Here is a 23,764-nt window from a genome sequence, read left to right on the forward strand (position 1 = left end):
GCTGTTTTTGTTTTACTAAAGGTGCCTCTGATTGAATAATGTGATTAAAGAAGATCTTTCCTACCCATTGATGGGCCTGCCCATTGTGGGAAGCTTGATTAGGGGAGTTGTTTTGTGGGAGGGTCCCAAGTAGCTTTTATTTTTTTTCTACTGAGGCACTGGATCAGAGGGTTATGCCTTCTGGCTCTAAAATGTGTATAAATACTCTGAGGGTGAGGATTTACCTTGGAGTTTCAGTTTGAGTGCCAGACAAGGACTCTGGGAAGCTGCTTTAAGGAGGCCCCCAGCTTTAAAAACCTGGATGTCAGTGCTTGCCTCTCTGATAACTATCTGTTAGACTTATCTGTTGATTTGTGGTATATGTATTGATTATGGTCAGGCAGAGGAAGCCATGTCTGTTGACTCTTTGATTTCTCTGTATTTTCTTTGAAGTTCAGGGTGCTGACTCCCCTGAACTAGGTGAAAGATATATGTGCTTGATTAAAGGAATGATACATATGCTTGATTAAAATGATTGCTAACCCCTTGAAAGTTGCTTTCCTTTCATGAATGCGGATCTAAGAGCCTGTGATAGCAGGGCCCCCCCCGTGTATGTTGGGGTGCTTGCTAATACAAAGAGAGAAAGTGGTACTTTAGAAGGTTTAATTCTACGAAAAATAGGGAGATTAAAGAAGGATAAATGAATATGATATATTCATATGAATATATGGTATTCATATTCATATGAATATCACATGATATTCATATGAATATGATATGAATATAATATTCATAATATGAATAAAATGAATCATATAATTAAAATGTTTAGAATAGACAGAAAGGAAATATATTTAATAGATTAAGGCAGAAAATTAAAGAGTAGGAAGAATAAAACAACAGCTAAAATCAAAGAAGTTGAGTGGGGATAAGGAGGGAGATTTTGTTTACTAGAATAAAAGAGTTGAGAAGAGAAGGAATAAAAGAAGAAATAAAAAGTAATTAGGAAATTAAGTAAATATCCACAAACAAGAGAAAGCTGTAACAAATGAGAAGGGGATTTGGGAGTGAGTAGAAAAGAGCCCTTGAGAATTGGTTTTAAAGAAATAAAATAAAAGTAACTGAAAAGACAGTAGAGAATTTATGGAAGAAAATGAATAAAAAATATTTTGGAAAAAGAGAGGAAATAAGGCTTTAAACATTGATGTGTCTGTAACATGATAGAAATAACTCCATCAACTCATTTATCTATATTGTGAAGAAAAATTTGAGCATTCATTTACCTGCTACTTCTTTCCATATTTAGGGTTTATGTAGAGTGACAATGTCAAGATTAAAATTATTCTCTATTTCCAGCAGAATATTTATTCATTGGTCATTGGACAAATGTCTTACATGAAAATTGATGAGTGCATTAACCCTGGGCACTTTTGCCCACTTATCCAACATTGTGAAGAATAATAAAGAGAGAGTACATGAGAGTAGACCATTTTATATTTCTATTTCTTTCATAAGCTTCCAGGGAAAAAGAATTCCTCACTAAGTAGGCAGCTCACTAATGATGAGCCTTGATGTAATAAGCTAGACTGCGACACAGAAAGAAACTCAAATCTGTTTCTGGGGTGTCTAAATCTTGCACTTATTTCAGTTAGCCTTCAAGAATCTAGGGTCACATATAAACTATGATAAGATATTATGACAAGACTACATGTAGGTACTTATTTAGAATTATCGGTAAGGAAGAGTGAAGTAGGACAAATGGGAATGGACGGAGGAAGGGATAGATGAGATATCTGGAAAAGAAAAGGAAGAAGAGGTTAAACATTGAAAACATAGTTTTTCCTTTATTCTCAAAACCCTTCTTCCCTTGTTCCATTACTACTTTCCTCTTGTCAGACTTTAGCCTTGGATTTCTTCTTCCATCTAATTCCCCTGTTACTCCTCACCTGTGGTTGAATGCAACTGAAGAAAGACACAAAGCCATGCTTACTGGATCTATTACAAACTCATACTATCCACCTTCAACTGGGTCCTCACTACAGAAGGTCCTTTCATTTCTCCCTAATTAAAATCTTATCTTGTCTCCCACAAAAGATATTTATTTGTTTTTTTTTTTGTTCTCAAGTGTCATAATCCTTCCTCTACCTTCAATCTCAGCTAAAATTCTTACTTTACTATCAAAATTGAGACCATTCAACATGAATTCTCTTTTCTTTCATTCTCTTCACCTCAAAATGCCTTAACACTTTTTTCCCCAACTCTCTCCTTTAACTCCAGTTTCTTACAGTAAAATGGTTTTCTCCTTGCCAAAATTGACTCTTTTACTTGTATATCTAATTTTATGTATTATATGAATAACATGGATTATGGATTATATTTTCAATCGTCCTCTCTCTATTTAAAACCTTCAATTTCTCCCTGTCAGCTGTTTTTTTTTTTTCTCTACTACCTTCAAGCATACTGATATCTTTCAATGAAACAAAACCAGTCTAACTTCAGTAGAATATATGGTCTTCATTCTTGTTTCTCACTTCAGTCAACTCAAGTTGCTTTCTCCAGTCTTACTGATGATCTCTTAATTGCTTAATCTGATGATTATTTCTCAGTCTTCACATTTTTTGACCTATTTGCATACACACACACATACACACACTCATTCCTTTGTTCATGTATTTATTTATCTGTTTCTTTGTTTGTTTATTTATTGACATTTCCTCCTGGATACTCTTTGATTTTGCAAGACACTAGTGACTTCTGGTTCATATCTTTTCTTTCTGAAAGTTCTTTTTCAGTCTCTGTTTTTTACCCTGACATTCAAATCATGCATTCTAATTGTGGATGTTCCCCAAGTGTCCATCCTTTGATCTTCCTTCTCCTAGACGTTCCCAACTCCAGGCCATTCTGCACACAACTGCCAAAGTAATTTTGCTCAAGTGTGGATCAAACCATGTGGCTCTTCTATTTAATCAGTTCTGAAAGCTCCCTATTAATTGTAGGATAAAAATACAAACTCCATCTAGATTTTATAGCTGAGTACAACTTGATTCCAACTTATTGTTTTCAGTCTCATTAAACATATTAATAAATACTGTTTATATAGCACCCACTGTGTGTGAGGTACATTACAAAGACCATTTCTTTTTATCTTCACAATAATTCTGAGTTAGATTCTATTATTATCCATGTTTTTATAGTTAAGGTAACTGAGATAAACAAGATCTGATGTTGGATTTGAATGCATTGGCTTCTTGATTGTAGCACAGTGCTCTTTCCACTGAGCTTTGTAGCTGGCTCCAAATACTGCACTTTCCATCCCCATATCCTTTCATTGGCCATATCATTGCCACTCCCACGTTAATTCATCCTCTTTATTAATCTGAATTCTGAGTCAAGAAACCTACTTTTCCTCTACCTCCTAGTAGTATTAGGTGTGTTGACCTGAGTAAGTCACTTATTTCTCATTTTCATGTATCTTCTTTATAAAAATGGAGTAATAATACTTCCACTAGATACCTTACAGAGTTGTTATGTGCAAATGTTATCTAAATATCAAATATTATTGCATCCCACTGAACATAGAAATGAAATTTAAAAAGAACTTACATATAAAAGGTAGAAAGAACAAGAAGATATGGGAATAAAGACCAGGATACTTTGTCAAAGGGCTTCATGGTTTGGATAACCTTTTCTTAAGGTAGGTATGTGAGCCCGCTTAATCATTCTGTTCATTCTCTTTGAAAGAGAGATATGCTAATTAGGTGGCTGACCCAGTTATCTGAGATTACACACATATTTCATTTCACAAATTGCTTTTTTTTCAAACAATGGTTATAAAATATCTTAGAACACTGAGAAAGGAGTCTATAATCATTATATTGTATCCAATTCAGTTCAATAAGAATAATAAGCCCCTGTCATTCTCAGGGTCTACGATAAGTGCTGACAATACTAGGTTACAAATGAAAAGAGGTCAAGCCCTCAGGAAGCTTACATACAACTTTAAAAAATCAATATGATCATGAATGAATAAATTAAAAATAATGAAAGGCAAAAATGAAGCAATCTTTGACAGTAATGTGTAATTTAGTCTAAAAATTAAATTTAGTGTAAAAAAGATATTTATGTAAATAGCTGTATGCTAACTAGAATAAAGGTGAATTATTACAAAGGATACATTGAGATCTTGGGAGAATCAAGAGAGGTTACTGTGAAAATTATAATGTCATCTAAGTCTTGAAATAAACTAAAGATTTTGCAAGATGAAGATAAGAAAAGGGTGTGTTCAGACATGCAGGACAACCAATGCAAAGATAAAAGTGTGACATAGAATGTGGTCTATAAGGAACAATAAAAAGGCTATTTGGACTGCATGGATATGACTGCCAAGGGAATTTAGAGTCAAATTGTGAAGGATTTTACATTTCATAAAAGGGGATTTTTTTAGTTGATCTTAGAGATAATAGTGAACCATTGCAGTGTGAGAAATGAATATCTAAGAGATGATTATAGAACACTGAAAACAAATAAAATAATTATTTTTAAAAAAGAAAGAGATGTCTAAATGATCATCTTTTTATTGAAAATGCTGGCATTAGTAATAAAATTACTAAATCATACAGAAATCATCTCCCAAAACTCTTTCTTTAATGCAATACTAGTTAATTCAGGAAGAAAGAGAAATTGTCATACCTTTCACTTGAGGAAAATTAGTTTGGTGATATATAAAGGATAGATTTTAGAGGGGAAGGTGCTGAAGTAGGGAAAACAATTAATAACCAAATGCCATATTTCAGCAACAGGTCATGAGAACCTAAACTATGTTGATATTTGTATAAGTGAAGAGGAATTGGTAGACGTAAGAACTATTATGAGATTAAAATACAAGATTTGGTAAATGCATTTGCAAAAAAGACAAATTTAAGTTCAACTATGATAACACTTCCAGATAATCAGAGCTTTTCAAAGAATTGACTGTCTTAAGAGTAATGCATTTCCTCTGCATTGAAGTCTTCAAACAGATACCAGATCATTTCTTTCAGTAATACTACCTGTATATTCCTTCTTACATATGAATTGAACTAGATGGCCCTGATTTTCATTCTAATTCTCAATGTCTTCATCCCTATGATTCAGTGAGTATATGTGTAGGCCGATGGCTGGAGGAAGACAAGTTTTCACATACGGATAACTAGAAAGGTAGCGTATCATTAACAAAAGTAAGAAAGTTCAAAGAAGTGCTGTTTTTTTTTTTTTTTTAATAATGAACTCATATGTAGATACACTGAGTTTTAGATGTCTCTAGACCATCCAGTTCAAAATATATAATAATCAGTTGGTAATGTAGGACTGGAGCTCTGGAGAATACAAATAGGAATATACATCCAGGAATCATCAATATAGTAATAAAGATGACAGAAGCTGCTAATGTTAGCAAGAGAAAGTATCAAAAGAAGAGGGAAGAAAGACAGGGCCAAGACTTATGCAATGCACAAAATAAAAAAGTATGATATGAAAAGGAAGCTGAGGAGAGGTCAGATAAATAGAAAGACAACCAAGTCAGAGCTATGACATTAAAACCTAGAGAGGAGAGATGATTCAGGAGAAAAGGGTTTTCAACACTGTCAAATGATGCAAATATGTCAAGAACACTGTTCTCACTGAAATCACCACTGATCTCTTAATTTCCAAATCTCTCTCTCTCTGTCTCTCTCTCTCTCTCTCTCTCTCTCTCTCTCTCTCTCTCTCTTTCCCTTTCTGTGTCTATCTCCCCTATTTATATAGACTTAATCTGAGGAATAAAGGTTAGTTTTTCCTCATTGATGGAGTTAAGAAGGAGGGATAGGGGAATACACCCAGGGATTCTAAGATGAAGAGAAAGGGAAAGAGGAGGCTGTAGCAAGTTGACTCTGTTTTCTAAATAAAGCATGGGGTTAGGAATTCATCTGTTAGGATGGGAGACAAAAAGGGAGAAGGGAAGATTAGGAGAGTTACTATGGGATAGAAGGTGGAGAACCATTAGGGGAGGATCAAAGGATGATCTTGATACTATGAAGGCACAGTTGATATTACACAACATAAATTTGGAGTGTGCCAAACCAGTATTTCTGTCAGACTTTCTTTAGCTGTGATCAGTGATACATAATTATGATCAAAGGGACCAAAGAGGGGGAGCAACCTAGGGTTTTTGTTTCCTAATGCAATAAAGTAAGGAAGCAGGAATTACTATCAAATCAACAAATACATTTTGGAATTGTAAGGTAGAGGGAGTGGTAGCAATCAGTGGATTCAACAAAAGATGAATAAAGGAAGAAATGCTTTAAATATGACCAAGTGTTCCAAATGGAAGCAAAGAAGGGAAGTATTCTAATCATGATGAGCAGACAGGAGAGGGGTTGAATTTGAGGAGAAGAACTGTGCAAATACCTGGAGAAAGGAACTGATATTTAATATGATGGAAACAAGATGCCTAGTTTGACAGGAATATATAGTTTGTATTGAGGAGTAAGGAATAGTAGGTCAGGAGTACTAGTTTGGACTCATAGTATAAGAGTATGTCTTTAAACTGGCAAAGGCTATGCTTTCAACAGGGTCAATTCTCAACTAAATTGCCTGTCTAAAATACTCTTAAGGTGATAGTAAATGCCAATAATGTCAGAGAGCAGTAGAAGAAAGACTTAGGAGCACAAAAAGTCATTTGCAAGCCTAGCATAAGAAGAACAGCCCATTTTCCTCATACACAACAACCTGATAACAGCTGAGTTGAGTAACTTTGACAGATGACCTGGAGCATTGGGTATGGAACTACATAAATAATCACCACTTACGTTCATAAAGGTGGTGTGGTGAAAATGAGATTCTTTGTAAGCACTTAAAGGGAAAAGTGAAAAAAGTCAATCAGAGGCTGTTTGGATATAATCAAAAAAGGATAGTGGAAGTCATTTAGAATTTTTAGCTGTGTTATCAATCTTGTGTAGAGCAAATTATTGACTTCATGGTAGAGATTCAAAAATTACTCATATGACAGGTATTGTACAGGTATCTGGATGAGGATATGAGGATAAAATTTTCCATCTCTCTATTTCATCAGCTTCCTAATATGCTCTTCTCCTGAGTTAGGGATACAGGGAACAAATTAATTATTTAACATTTAGGTCATGATATCTAGGACAACTTGGTAGTGCAATAGAGTCTGGAGTCACAAAATCTAATCCTCTTGATTTCAAATCTGACTATTTGCGTGTCCCCAGGCAAGTCACCTAACACTGTTTGTCTCAGTTTCCTTATCTGTAAAATGATGTGGAGAAGGAAATGGTTTCTTTGGAAACGGTCCAGTTTCTTTGACAAGAAAATCCCAAATGGAGTCACGAAGAGTCAGACACAACTAAAAGAAACAAAAAAAATGAACAATAAATCTAGCCTTTCTCCTACAGTTATAACATATCTTTCATAAACTTTCACTTGTTAGAGTCAGTCAATAAACGTTTACTAATTGCCTACTATGTGCCAGTAGGCAAATATCTGTCTATCTGCCAAAGATCCCTTATTTCAATTTTATATTCAGCAAACAGTGTTTCTAATTGTCATACATTCATTTTTACCAGTCCTTCCTGTGGATATGAGCATATGATCATGAAGCAAAAATTTCTTTCTCTATGAGTTTTTGGACGTTGTATGGAAAAAGCATATTCTGGGAAGTCATGTTTCCCTCAAGAATTAAGTGAAAATGACCATATTTGCTTTCAATATGATTGTTTTTTCATGTTCAAATCCCATGATGTACCTTTGTTAGTTAGAAAATATTGGAAAAACATGCTCCAACTTCATTTTGAGCAACTGGTCAATCAGCAAGTTTATTATGTGCTAGTTGTGAGGACATATCCAAAGAATGAAACAATTCCTACTTGAAATAAGATTTCAGACTAAAATGGGAGAAAATATGTACAGATATGGTATATTCTCTCTCTCTCTCTCTCACTCTCTCTCTCTCTGTATATATACACACATACACACATACATACATACATCTATGCATATATAGACAGATATAAACACATATATATATGCATATGTCTATCTATAGCTACATCACAAATGTTTGTACATTATATATGTAAATATATATCTATATATACATATATATATGGATATATATATAATACTCATGTGTGTGCACACACTTATTTCAATAAACTCAAATCAGTAAATATTTTTAAGTGCCTATTATGTGCCAGGCTAAGCACTGGGGATACAAATAAGAAAAAAAAAGAAATAAAATTCTTTGCCTCAAGGAGCTTACAATCAAATGTGGGAAGACAACACAGGAAAGGAAACTGAAAAGGGAGGAGCAGAAGGATATCAGGGGATGTGATATTCTGGGAGTTGGAACCGAGTAGAGTTGTGAATGGAAAGGTTAGAGTTATCTGAAAAGTTCAGATCCAGCCCTCTATGAAGGAAGTAGAAAGGCTTTATTTCTCCACCCTCCACCCCACCAATCAGAAGGGAGAGAAAGCTGAAGGAATTGAGAAAGTTTTGAGTATCAAAAACTGAATCAATCAGCATGATGGCAGATTTCAGATGATCACCTTCTCCTGGGTGGAGCATGATGTTGCATAGAGCCTAAGGAAAGCAGAGCTACTGATGCAAAGCAGAAAATTTATGTATGTATGTATGTATGTATGTTTGTATGTATAGAGAGAGACAGAGACACACAGAGACACAGAGACACACAGAAAGATAAAGACAGACAGAGACATAAAGAGAAGACAGAGAGAGATAGAGGTAGAGTGAGACATAAAGAAACAGAATATACATGTATTTAACAATACAAGGTAGATTGGGAGAGTTAACCAACAGTTCGGGGCTCATGGAGTGGATGATATCTCAGCAGTATCTTTATGAGGAAGGGGTTCCATGGGGTGCTTTGACCAATACATCTTTCCAGCTGCTGTGGAATTTTGGTTCCTTGTGAAATAAGCTTTTATTGACAGTTGAATCCTCTATTTCTTGAGCCAAATACCTTAACTGGAACCATTCACAGTCACCCTGTTCTTATAACATCAAGTTTACGGTATTTCTTGCCTTTTTTTCAGTGAATCTTATTTTCCACTGAAATTCTGCTCTTGCCAATAATTTACATTTTGTATCAGTATCTTTTTTTTTTTGTTTTTGTTTTTAATGAGACCCAACTCATTGCTCTGAGTAAAAGGCTGCAATAGATGCTGGAGGAAAAACAAAGATAATCTTGGATTACAATGGTGCCATCTGTTATGGCTACACTGTTAAATGGCAAAAGAGAGGAGTATACTACATACTGTTCCCGAAACCTTTGCCATTTTATGAATGTCTTTAATATGGAATTTGCTGGTTTTGACCTCACAATCATGATTCCATAGGAATAAGATGGCTTGAACTTTAATTAAAGTGATTTTCTTCCAAAGAGTCAGATGTACCAACCCCACACTGAGGCTCTTAAGGTATTGATGGGAAAACTTGGCTCCAACGAGGGATTATTGGCCCAAGAAAGCAGAATAAGGAGAGATGGGTAGAAGTTAAGAAGAGAAATGTAGGCTTGATGTAAGAAAATATCCTAAGAGATAGAGCTGCCCCCAAAATGTAATAAACTGCCTCTGGAAGCAGGAGGCTCTACAGTCCCAAGGACTCCAAAGAAATGCTGGATGACCACTCATCAGGTTTATAGTTAAAAGAATTTTGGTTAGATATGCTTCAGCCTAGTAGCCTCTGAAATCCCATCTATCTCTGAGATCCCATAATTCTGAGAGGTAGGCATACATCTGAGCAGCATATTATTCTTCGAAACACAAAATGGACAGCTCTCAGTCTCCATATAGCACCATGGTTAGAACCTAGGAGCACCCAACAGACTTCCAGAGGTGTTCAGTTTCCTTGGCCGACATAACCAGTGAGCTATCAATCTTCTCGCTGTCTCCAGAGAACTTGGCACCAGCAGTCGAAGCCAAAAGATTTATGACTTCCACACAAGGTTGCGCTGCCATCTCTTGTGCCGTGGTACTAGATTTGTAGTTTTACGTTGTGTTCAGCTGCCAATAAGAATGACAAGGGTGAAGCAGCTTCTGTGAGGAAAAGAAAATCATGTTTGTTTTTCTTTTTTTTCTGTTCCCCCACGAAGGAAAATATGTATACTTTAATCACCTCCCCTGCAGTGAGTATGGAGATGAGGCAGGCTGTTCTTAGCCTGACGGTCTCTCTCTGGCACCATTAGCTTCATTTCTGCTGCCAGTACTTTATGGTTACAGGGCATTAAGCACACCTCAGTGCCCTGAGAATATGAGTGAGTCTCCCAAAGCACCTTAGCTGCTTCTGTAACTAGGAACAATTTAGGAACAGAGGAGCATCCAGACATGTCACTGTTTGGTCACACGTGGGAGCCTAATTAGTTTTTTTTTTTTTTTAATAGATCTGCACTAATTTTTCACTAGCAATCAGAGCATCCTTCTCTAATGTTTAAGAGAAGCTGAGTAGGTGAATAGGTCAGCCTATTTCCTTTTATATTTTTTCATTCAGACTCATGATTTCATCAGCATTGATGAGCTGCTCTAGTGTTTAAGTAATACTCTTAGAAGGATTTCTGGGACACCAAGAGGTTTGGCGATGTATCCAAAGTCAGAGAGATACTAGGTATTTACCCTACCTTTCTAAAAGGCTGCACTTTTTTTCATCTTCAGGATCTCTTTGCCCACCCCTGCCAATTCTTAGTGCTGTCCTTCTGAAATTATCTATTACTGGCATTGTATATATCTATTAGATACATTTTTTAATATTTGCTTTCTGATTATAATGTGAGCTCTGAGAAAGCAGGGCTTATGTTTTGGCCCTTCTTTGTATCCACCTTGCTTAGCATAGTACCTGACACATAAAGAGGCATTTAATTTTTGTTGACTGAGTAAAGACAGGTCTTTGAGTCAGAAGGCCACCATCCATTACTCCACATGCCTGATTTCTCTCTCCTTTCTTTTCTAGGCATGATTTAGGAATATCTAAATATTTTTAAAGATTCCTGCACCTCTGTTGATTAGCAGATTAACTTATAGTCACAGAGGGACAGTGGTATTGAGGAAAGAGTCATGGGTCAGAGTTAAGAAAATGTGGATTTCAATCACACTTCAGGTAAACCTTGACTATATGACTCTGAGGGAGTTGCTTCAACTCTCAGGTCCATAGTTCCTCCTCTGTAAAATGGGAATAATGATAATAGCTTTATCACATGATTGTTTTTGAACTGTTTATACATACACACGTGTCTATGTTTGTGTATATAAGTGTGTGTATGGATAATGTATATGTATGGGTGTATAAATATTTGTGTATATATGTATATGTGTGTATATATATGTGCACATATGTGTATATAATACATATCTCTGTAACTATCTATGTATCTATTTATGTATCTATGTATCTATGTATCTATGTATCTATCTATCTATCTATCTATCTATCTATCTATCTATCTAATCTATGCTAGGTGATTCAGTGCATACAGTGCTGGGCCTAGAGTCAGGAAGCCCTGAGTTCAAATTCAACTTCATTCGCTTATTAGTTGTGTGACCTTAGGGACGTCACTTAAAAATTTGTTTACTTAAGATTCCTTACATGTGAAATGGGGATAATATTAGCACCTATTTCCCAGGATTGTCATGAAAATCAAATGAGATAATATTTGTAAAGCACTTAGCACAGTACCTGGCACTGTACACGTTATTTTTTATTATTATAGATAAGGGAATGTGATTTTAAGCATTCATAAGGTCTATTGAGGTGATGATGATGATGATGATGACAACGACAATGATGATAGATTGAGGGACTTGTTCATATTTGTAGATATGAAAGGATCTACTGGAAAAGGAAGGATTAAATATCAGACAGGAAGTGATCATTGTGATATCAATCTTTAATAGAAAATAATTGCAGATGTGATATGCATAAGGTGAGGAGCATGGTGAGGACAAGGGTATCTCTTAATTAGAGTAAGGACAAAGAAGAAGAGGAAAGCAAGGGTTTTTGAGATCTCAGGAGGGAAGAAGAAGCTCCAGGTGAATAATCTCTATTTTCTTACTAAAGTATAAAAAAGTTCTTTGCATGCAGGAGACTAATGATGTAGGAGGCTTGAGAAAAGAGGGGAACATCTCAGACGGTTCTCTGCAGATGATCAAGAAATTAAGGAATTTGTCCATGGACTCATAACTCACTCGCAAGTTATACAATTAAAGAATGTCATGTGCTAAGTGAGACCTCAAATGATGAGGACTACTAATATGTAAGCAGCAGAATTAGAATCCAACACTTTTTTGATTTGAAATGCTATACTCCACAACTGTTTTAAGTTTTCATGATTTGAAAAAAAACAAAGTAATGCAAGATAATTTCTATAAGGAAAGTGTCTAAAACTATTGGGGTAGAGGGGTAGGGAATCAGGTAAAAGAAAAAGCCTCTCATAGACCATGCAGGGTTTCATATGAACATTATGTTCTTTCTTCTCCCATGTGTCATCTAACTACATTGAAAGACTGTTTTGGCACTGATATTAAACTGACAAACAAAGCCACAAAGAAAATTTCATTTTTAAAAAGTTCTTCATCAAACACTATGAATGTTACTAACAGTATTGAACTCATAAGCTGCATACATTAATAGAAGCCATATGGAAGAAAGAGAGAAAACAAAAGTATTCCTGGACACCCTGGAAATCAAAGTAAGCCTACTTTTTTGAGATATTAAAATTAAAAAGAAAAAAGAAAGACAGTGTCAGCCATTTTCTACTAGAACACAGCTTTCCCTCGAGAATACTTTCTCTAACCAAAATCCAGGAAGAATTTGAGATAGGGTGCAGAGAATGAGAACAGAACAATGATTCACCAATTGCTCTGGGGGCCGGGGTGGGGGGGCTTGTTGAGGGAGATGAAGGCTGATGGGTTAAACATCATGCAATTGAAAGCAATTCAGTGAAGAGAAACTATGGAGGGTGGGGTGGGGGAGTGAAGTCAATGAACATAGACAGCCAACATATTGCCTTTCTGCTGCCATGGTCCCCACAAATCTTTTTCTTCTTGATGACACACTATAGGAATGATCTTATAACTGATCTCAGTTTCCCTCTGACTATATATATCTAACTAAATTTGTTATATAACATATTTTCCTGTTGCATACATATTAAGAATGTATTTTCATGATTTTTTGTGTGTCCTCCATAACTGAAATAGTCACTTCTTAAAGTCCCAGCTTAATTTCCATCTTTCTCTTTGAGACTGAGTGACCCAGTTACTAAAGAACTTTCATTTCTGATCTTATATAGAAATTAATATTTTCTTGGTCTTTTATTCCATTTGATCCTTGTCTTTTCTTCTGTTTTCTTCTCTTTATTTTTCCCTTCTTTTCTCTCCCCTTCTCTCCTCCACTCTCCTCTTTTTTTCTTTTCCTCTCCTCTCCCTTCCTCTTTTATTTTCTTCCTTTCACATCTTGTCTGATTCTAACTCATCCTCTACCATTCAGTACTCTCTTATCTTACCCCACAACACCCTACCCTGCCCTATCATATACTATCCTATTGTATGTCATTCTATCCCATCCCATCATATCAGATTCCATCTAATCACTTTCACTTTCCATTTTAACCTCTGTTCCACATCACTATATACTCCCCCATTTTTACTGTCTATATTGCCTTCCTTCGGTCTAAAAGAAACAGTGAAGGGTAAATCTTAAAGTCAAGATATCTTAGGTTCAATACATTCCTCAGGTATTTAGTAGTTATTTGATCCTGAGTATATCATTTACAATATTACTACCTCATTCTTTAATTCTCCAATTTATAGATGAAATGCCAATCATTCAAAGTAAATTAAATTTTTACACCAGGAGTTCCCCACTTGACTGAAAAAAAAATTCACCATGTTCTACTTATATATAAATACACACAAGTAAACATATTCTCAATACATTGTTGCTCCTCTATCTCTTTGGCTCTTTCTGTCTCTCTGTCTCTCTCTGTGTGTATGCACATACATATACACATGTGTAATATGCTAGTAATCCATACATAATAAACATCTGCTTTATTAGAAGAAAGAAAAGAAGGAAGGGAGTGACATAGGAATAGAGGAAGAAATGGAGGGAGGGAGGGAAGAAAAGGAAAAAAGACAGGAAAGAAGAAAAATAAAGAGAGAGAAAGAAATTTCCTTAACCTTATCATCATTCCTTGCACAAGGACACAAAGAAAGAGTTTTTCTACTCCCAGAATGTCAGCATATGCTAGTATACTTTACAGAGCTGGAAGGGAGAATGGGGAAGTTAAATATTTAGATGACAATCACAATTGTTTATTGTTCCCAAGGCTCACACATCTCCATGAAACATCCTTCCTTGAATAGCTACCACATCTTTGCCAATGAACTTTCTTAATCTTTCATAAAAAAGCTGAGGATATTTTTTTTTGGTCAGAGTTCATCATTTGTTCCTTCTCTTATGAACTGTGAATGGGCAAGTGTCATCAGGCAAGTCAGTTATTTTGAGAAGTTAAAATAAAAATGATCCTTAGCATTACTACACAAATATCCACCCACAGATTTGAATGGAAAACAATGCTATGTAACTGATATTTTACACCCTCAACTCATTTCCAGAATCTGACCTGAGTGAATAAATATTTTTTACATTTAAGCTGAAAGAAACCTAGTTCCCAGTTTGGTATATGAAATACACAGCAGTTTCATATCTTCTTTTGCCTTACCGCTTCCTTAGGCATTCACTGAATTACCTGAACACTCAGCTAGATTCTTTCAGGTAGCACTGATAATGCTCCCCCAAATGACTTTCTATCAGTCCTCAAGAGGGAATTGCTTTGGAATCCCCAAAACTACACACAGCTTCTCTTCTTTAGGTAAAAGTTGGGGCAATTACCTATAAGACTGAAGAATACTTGTGATCGACTATTGGAGATTTCTGGTGATTTCTTACCATTGTGTGCATCTCTTCTTTTTAGGAAATTATTCAGCCTTTCAGCAAAGAACTTGGGAAGTGGAGTTTATTTAACATTTTCCAGACTGAATTTCAAACAAAGAAGTTTCTGATTAAGTGTCTGGAACAGAGAAAATACAAGTAGTAGAGACCTCAAGGTCAATCTAGAAGTACTTCACAAAACCATGTTTTCTTTAACTGTGCAATTATTTTCTAATCCCAGAGAAAAGTACTCTGATCAGAATGAGGCCATCATAGGGTCATTTATATCACAGCTACTAGAATCCAATAATGGGAAAACCTCAGAGTCTTAAAACCAATTGCTGAGCAAGGAATCCCCAATTTCAATTCTTGACTCATGGTTAAAACTAGGATTATTTCATTCCTGGAGCTATTTATAAAGCTGCTTTGGAGCTCAGTTGATTTAGCAGTGTACTCATGATTGTGAAGAAAACAAAAACCTCTCAAGCAAGACTATACTAAAAGAGACAATGTTTGCAGTATTTGGCTTGGGAATTTATTTCTTTTCTGTGATACTTTGGAAAACAATTTTTACAGTGCTATAAAACTCCACCTTGCCTGCTTTATAAGACCACCTCAGTTAATTCAAAGCATTATTTGAAAGTAGTTTCATTGATGTCAAATTGATGGAGTAAGGGGCAGATGGTACTCAAGTTCACATGATACTTTATGATTAAAAGACCTAATAGTTGCCCTTTAAGACTCATTGCATGTTACTCCCTTTCCCACGTTCATTATTGCAAGTAGGAAACTGTTTCTCATATGCATTCCATCTCCCATCACCATGCCTTTGTACAGACTTCCCACCTTTCCTTGAATGTACTCTGTCATCACTTCAGGCTCTTAAAATCCCTAATACCATTCAAAACTGAAGTTAAGTGATATTTCTCAAAGTAATCATTACCAGGGAATATATATTTCTTAAAATTACATGTTATTATAATCAGTGCCTATAGACACAAACATAAAGAAAAACACAATTAGAAAAGTGTATTAAGTGTAAATCCCTTACATCAAGATTTTCCTTATCCCTCCCATTAATTGCTGATGCACTCTACATCTTGCAATTGATTCACATTTACTTCATATTTATATCATAATTATATACCTGTTTGCATGTGGTCCCATGCCATTTGCTAACATTCTCCCCATCTATGACTTTTCCAGTATATTGATTTCTGTATGCATTGAACCCTCAACAATAAACCTCCTTGAGGGCAATGATGTTGTTTAGTTTTCCTCCGGTACAGAGTTTGTGAGATAACCCAGAAATCAGGAACTGTGCTATCCCTTTGCCGGATGGGCTAGGTTTTACCTTACTTTCCCTTGGAATCTGATTGTGTCTATGCACTGAGTCTATATCTACTAAGTTTATGTAATTGTATTTAGTGAATGCGTGTTGATACAGGAACACAATTTGGACCGGAGATAATTTACTTAGTGGATTCAAAGTAGAAAAAATGTCACTATATGGTCACCATATTGTTAGGTTGAGAAGATCAAATATTATGTCATACTTACTCTGTATCCCAAAATGCCTGTCAGAGTAAGAAGCTGACACCAACACACCACTCAGATTTTCCTCTACCTTGTCTTCCAGAACCCCAGGTGAGTCTTGTCTATATTACTGTAACAGTTTCCAGGAAAATCTTTCCATTTTTATACTATCACTTCTCTCCATCCTTCATGTAATCATGTGAGTAATATGCCTTCATTCACAATGCAATTCTTCCACTCAAAACATCTTTTCACCATCCATTATCAAATGTTAAATTACAATTTCCTGTCCTGGAATGAAAAAGAAAAATCTCCCATTTTCTGTAACCCTTTTCAGTCTTATCTCACATTACTATTCCTCATTAATATTCCCTACATTCCATCCCTTTACCCTTACTCCCAATTTTGGTCTCATTGTGCTCCCTTATTACTTTGCCTTTTCTCATTTCAAGCCCTAAGTTTGGGATATATTCTTTTATTCACAAACCTATGAAAATCCATTCTATCTTTCAGGATTCAACTGGGGCGCCATTTCTTCTATGACTTAGTTTTGATACATCTACTTAAAAGCAGCCTCTTGTCAAATTTGTCATGAGTTTTCATTGAACCTTTTCCTTACTTCAAATTATCAGCTGATGCATCTACCTCAAATCATAACAGAATTATAGATTGTATCACTGACAGAATGGCTAATAAAAAAATTAGATGTAAGGGTTGGATAATTGCACAAATCTATCAAGTTACCTCATTCCTCTTAAAGAAATTCATAAGGTGCTTTATCAATTTCAAAAATAAAATATTTGTGAAAAAATCCTAGGAACTGAAATGATATTTTCCAAGACAGTTCCCACAGAGCCAAGATGGTGGAGTAGAAAGATGCATATACTCTAGCACTTCCCTCACAGCCCACAAAATACCTGTAAAAAATGACTCTCAATGAATTCTAGAGCAGCAGAAGCCACAGAACAACAGAGTAAAAGAGATTTCTAGCCAAAGGTAACCTGAAAGGCAGACAGGAAATGTTTATCCCATTGGCCTCTGAGTAGAGCAGACCCCAGGCCTGGCCATATGGCATGGGGAGGAACAGGACCAGAACAGGCCTCTGGGGCTGAATCTCAAGCAGAGAGGGTCCCAGATCCCTCAACCCAAAAGTGACAAAGAAAGCTTCAAAGTTCAGTGTGGTAAGGCTTTCCCAGCTAGGTGAGAGGGTAGCAAGGTCCCCTCAGCACTGATCCTAGGTGGTGGCAGAGGCAGTGGCATCAGCAGCAGCAGGCTGCGGGTGGCTATGGTGAATGTGGAAGCAGCCTGGGTCCATTGTCCAAATGACTCAGCTTAAAGCCACTGGGGGAATTGAGCAGCTAATCTGAACCTCAGTCCTGAGCATGGTCCTGGAGGGAGAAGGAACACTAGGACGCTCCTCTTGACAAGGGATTCAGAAGTCAAGTAACTGACTGGGAAAATGGCCAAAAAAGGGAAAAAAATAAGACCATAGAAGGTTACTTTCTTGGTGAACGGGTATCTCCTATCCTTTCAGGTGAGGAAGCATAATGCATACTGTCAGAGGAAGTAAAGGCTTCTGCCTCCAGTAACTCCAAAATGAATATGAAATGGGCTCAGGCCATAGAAGAGCTTGAACAGTATGTCAGCAGCTTGCTAAAGGAGAAACAAAAAAAAAAATGCTGAGGAAAATAACACCTTTAAAAATAGTCTAACTTAACCGGAAAAAGAGGTCCAAAAAGCCAATGAGGAGAAGGCTTTAAAAAACAGAATTAGCCAAATAGAAAGGGAGTTTCAAAACCTCACTGAAGAAAATAGTTCTTTAAAAATGAGAGTGGATTTCAGGGAAGCTAATGACTATATGATAAACCAAGAAGTTAGAAACCAAAATCAAAAGATTGAAAAAATAGAAGATAATGTGAAACATCTCATTGGAAAAACAACTGATCTGGAAAATAGATCCAGGAGAAACAATTTAAAAATTATGGGACTACCTGAAAGCTATGATCAAAAAAAGAGCCTAGACATTATCTTTCATAAAATTATCAAGATAAACTGTCCTAATATTCTGGAACCAGAGGGCAAAATAAATATAAAAAGAATCCACCGATCACCTCCTGAAGAGACCCCAAAAGAGAAACTTCTAGGAATATTGTGGCCAAATTTCAGAGTTCCCATGTCAGGGAGAAAGCAGCTAGAAAAAAATAATTCAAGTACTGTGGAAATGCAATCAGGATAACACAAGATCTGGCAGCTTTTACATGAGGGGATGGAAGGCCTTGGAGTAAGACATTCCAGAAGTCAAAGGAACTGGAATTAAAACCAAGAATCACCTACTCAGCAAAACTGAGTATAATACTTCAAGGGAACAAATGGTCATTCAATGATATACAGGACTGTCAAGCATTCATGATGAAAAGCCCAGAACTGAATAGAAAATTTGACTTTCAAACACAAGAATCAAGAGAACCATGAAAAGGTAAACAAGAAAGAGAAATATTAAAGGACTTTCCAAAGCTGAACTGTTTACATTCCTACATGGAAAGATAATATTTGTAACTCCTGAGACTTTTCTCAGTATTTGGGGAGTGGAGGCATTATACATACACATACACACACACACACACACACACACACACACACACACACACACACAAACACATAGATAGAGAGTACAGGTTGAGTTGAATCAGAGGAGATGATATCCATAAAAAAATAAAATTAAATTAAGGGGTGAGGTGCACTACCCGTGGATGGGGCGGGAGAGGCCTTTGCTCTGATATCCTTTAGGCCAGGGGAGCATCATGTGAGATTCAAAGGATCCAAAGGACATTGGATTTTCGATGTGTCACAGCGGCACCCCAAAATCAGTCGACAGAAGTATTGAGAGCCAAGGAAAGATTAGACATAGATTCATGTATCCATAAAGAACAAAGCAAATGCACAAATGGAAGGTATAGACTTTTAGCAACCAGAAATGATGCTACCTTTTGCCCTATGTGATAAGGTTGAGCTCACTTTCTCTTGCTCTCTATATGTACCTATATAAGAGTGGACCAATGCTATTTTTTGTGTAGGTAATAACTTTTACCAACCATTCTTATCACCTTCTTAAATATGTATTTCTAAAAATCATTTGAGCTTGCTGACTAAAATCATTCCCAATGACCTTTTGGGAAACACACTGGTGCAAACCCAAGATGATGGTAAGGAAGAGTATTTCAAAGACATCTCTTAAGGAGGTTGATTACATGGTTCAATGTACACTGAGACCCATCAGTGAGAGCAGAATTTGGGGTAAATCTCCTCAGAGGATTCATAGGTTACAGAGAAAGCAAACTTGTCTAAAAGGAGGCTAGCATCATGTCTAGCACTATGCCGTACACATAGTAGGTTACAGAGACCCTGAATATCACATTAGTGATATCAGAAGACCATTCAAGTCTCTGTCTCTATCTCTTTCTACAAAGGGATAATTTATATGTATGTTTTACTTGGAAAACTTTAAAACAATATAAAAATATTGTGTTTTCCTTTTTTCCCCTTCACTATTTTTATCTCATCAACATAATCTAAAATATCTCTTTAATATCTCTAGATATTTGACCATTTCATAGATTTGTTTGATTCTTTCTGAGTTTTTTGCTTATTTTTTCTTATTCTTAAATGGACTTAAGAATGTTCCTGAAATTAAAAACCAGGGTTGCTTAGGAAGTCCTTTTGTTTGGAGACTCCACTATACCGAGCCTTTTCCAAAACACCACCAAAGGTATGAGAATTTGATTTAACACTTAATTTGAGGTTGGTTTACATTGATTGATTTACTTGTGCTTAGCCATTTGATTGAATGTTCTATTTATCTGGAGCAATATTGTTAGGAAATGTTTGTGCTTTGGAACACTAATGGAATCCCTCCTCCTCTGATGTCACTAACTATTTTTATGGCATTTTTATAGCACTATTTCTAAATAATCAAATTTCTTGGAACCATGATGCTTCCAGTTCCCTCTTTAATTTTTGTCTAAAGTGGCTCATACTGCTAACCTTTTGTCAAATATAATGGTCATTCTGATGATACAGAAGTCTGTGAGCCTCATCTCAGAATAACATCAATATTTTCTTGAATTCTACTTTGGTTTTATTGCTTACCAGTACAAAAGAATGGGGTTTTTTGTTTTTTCATTTTGTTTTTTGTTTCTGTGCTTTTTGCTTTACTTGACAATGTAATTACATATAGGACAAGTAATTTATGAGACACTCTCCTTGTATTCATTCACCACTGGATCATAAGAGAATTGAATGGGATCAGGAAGGAAGAATAGAATAATAGAACTAAGTTAGAAGGAACCTCAGTGACCATCTATTCCTCTGGCTCTGAGTCCACAGATGCCAAATCAAGATACTGGATACTGTGGTCCGGAAAAGTGAAACACTTTGCCAAGGGTCAGACACATAACAAGTAACAGTAATGAGGTTTGAGGAGTTTAAAAACTCCTTTCTTATTCTCTTTCTATCAACAGAAATAATAATAAGGTAGGTGGTGAAGGCCTGGAAAACTTGAGTCCAAATTTGGCCTCAGACTATTCAAGCGGGACGCTAAACAAATCATTTAACCTCTGTTTGCCTCAATTTTCTCATCTGTAAGGTGAGCACAGTAGTAATACCTACCTCCCAGAATTGTTGTGAGGATCAAATGAAAGTGCCTAGTACAGAGCCTAGCCTTGCACGTAGTAGTTGTTTTATAAATGTTTAATAACAATAATAATAAAACATTTATACAAAAATTTAGGGTTTATGTGTTATGAATTATATTTCATTTGATCCTCACAACAACCCAGGAAAATAAGTGCTAACATTATTATTATCCCTTTTTAGAAATGAAAGTGAAGGAACTAGACATTAAGGGACTTTTGCAGAGTAACAGTCAGTTTTTGAGGTTAGATCTGAGCTCAGGACTGCCTGACTCCAGGTTTAATGCTCAACCTACTGTGCTATGTATTTGCCACTACACACTTCCAGCTTATCTCTAATTTTTGTTGCCATTCCCCTATGAACTCTTAAACTTTTAATTGCAAGCTTCAAGTTTGATTAATTCTTTCTTTATGACTGATTCAAAGATTTTGACCTTCCAGCTTTACATATTATTGGGAGGCTATAGCCTTGTCCACTCCAACATTGGTTGTTTTGGATTTGTCCATTTCCTTTACTAATGTTTTTTGTGCAGTTCTAGAGTAGAAAACATCACTTACTCTAGCCGTTCAATATATTTATTTTTTATTAGTCATATCTTCTGCAATTTTTATATTTTTGCTGGAGTATTGCCTTAGGGAACCAGGCTGCTGCACTACTTTTAAGCAGCTATCTTGGCTGGAAATCTTCTCTACATTATTTATAATGAATATCATGGTTACATCATTTTGTCAGAGGTTTTCTGTTCTTATTGCTATTGTCTTTCTATGTGTCTCTTTGTTTGTTTTCAAAATTCCTGGTCAAATTTTAAACTACACTAATCATAAGATCAAGTCATATTTCCTAGGAAAATATGTGTGTGTGTGTGTGTGTGTGTGTGTGTGTGTGTGTGTGTGTGTGATAGGGATTTACTGATACTGAACTTTAGGTTCAGAGGGAATCATTATTGTGCGTTGGAGGGTGGGGATTTCTCTCTTTTCTTCCCTCTCATTGAAGCTGCTGATCATATTGTCAAAGAAATTGGACTGGTAGGAAACAATATACTCAGCTAAGTGGTTAGTCTTAGGGAAGACAAGTGTCCTAAGACAAGAAAAGACTAAGCCCCAAATCTTCCATTTTTTTGGCTAGCAGTTGACCAGTCTGAAGTCTGATGCTTTAAAGAAAACAAAGGTATATGGCAGTTGACCTGACTTCCAAGTGGCTTAGTAAGGCTAGAAACAGAACATGGACAAATCTTTCCTTATGCTTATTCTTTCCTGATCTTTTGTCCATAAGTAAGTTTTCAGGGTGGATTTATCCAGAGAACTTGACAGTTTTGAAGATCCAGGTACAAGGGTATACTGAATCCCATTCAAACAGGCTATTTAAGTCAATTACTAAATTTTCATTGTGAACAATTGCACCTCCTACATTGGAAAACTATAAATCAGGGTTTATTTTATTGTTTTGTTGATTTTCTAGAATTGAGAAAGTGATAGTAAATCCAAGCAGCAGAAACACTCTATCCTTTGCTGAGCCTGCCCAGCAGAACAACAAAGCCATAGCCAATGCAAAGTCAATTAGAACTTCGTTGTGGGGATGGGGGTAGTGGTGACATTGGAGGTGGTTGGGGGAAAGATGATACAGGATTAAAATCAGGAACAAACTCTTTGTCATTCATTATCTCTCCATGATTGCTTCACAATCATTCCATTTTAATTGCCAGTCCACTTTATCTGTAGCTTCAATGTTTATTTGTGAGAGAATATATTTTATTGGGGATGGGGTGCTTTGCACCAACTATTTTTACTATATCCTTTTAACAAAAACATTTGCTAAAAATCTAATTTAATGACTGACTATTAATGGGAAGCACACCAGTGGGGACTTCTGATAAATTATACCAAAATCCCAGGATTTCAAGGTAACACCTAGATCACTGAAATTTAGCATTAACCACCATACTCTTATGACACAGTCTGCTAATGGCACTTGGAGTTGAAGAACTGTGCCTTTGGTGTAGATATTTCAATATGATAATACATCTAAAGGTAAAAAAGCATCTCACTGGACCTTCAGTGCAGCTCCATCAATTTACCAGTGAAGGAACTAAACCACAAAGAAATTAAAGCATTTGACAAGGGTCATACATCTTATATGTGTCTGTGGTAGGTTATAAATCTAGATCTTTTTGACTGTGAACTCCTTGTAGGCAGGGATAGTTTTTCACTTTACCTGTATATCCCCAGAACTTAGCATAGGAGTTTGCATACATATAGGATTATGAACTTGTTGAGGGTAAGGACTCTCTTCCCCCCTCCTTTTTATATCCCTATGTGGTGGCAATCAAATTAGAATGTTTTGATCAAAGTGCCCTTGACTGAGTAATGTAATTAAAGAAGATCTTTCCCATCCATTGATAGGCCTACCCATTGTGAGAAGCTTCATTAGGAGAGTTGATTTGTAGGAGGGTCTCAACTACCTTTTATTTTTCTCCTGAGGCACTGGGTCAGAGGGTTATGCCCTCAGACTCTAAAATGTGCATAAATACTCTGAGGGTGAGGTTTGACTTTGGGGCTTAGTTTTGTTAAGAAGGTTTGAGTGC

This window comes from Notamacropus eugenii, chromosome 3 (assembly GCF_028372415.1).
Source record: "Notamacropus eugenii isolate mMacEug1 chromosome 3, mMacEug1.pri_v2, whole genome shotgun sequence".
Lineage (NCBI taxonomy): Eukaryota > Metazoa > Chordata > Mammalia > Diprotodontia > Macropodidae > Notamacropus > Notamacropus eugenii.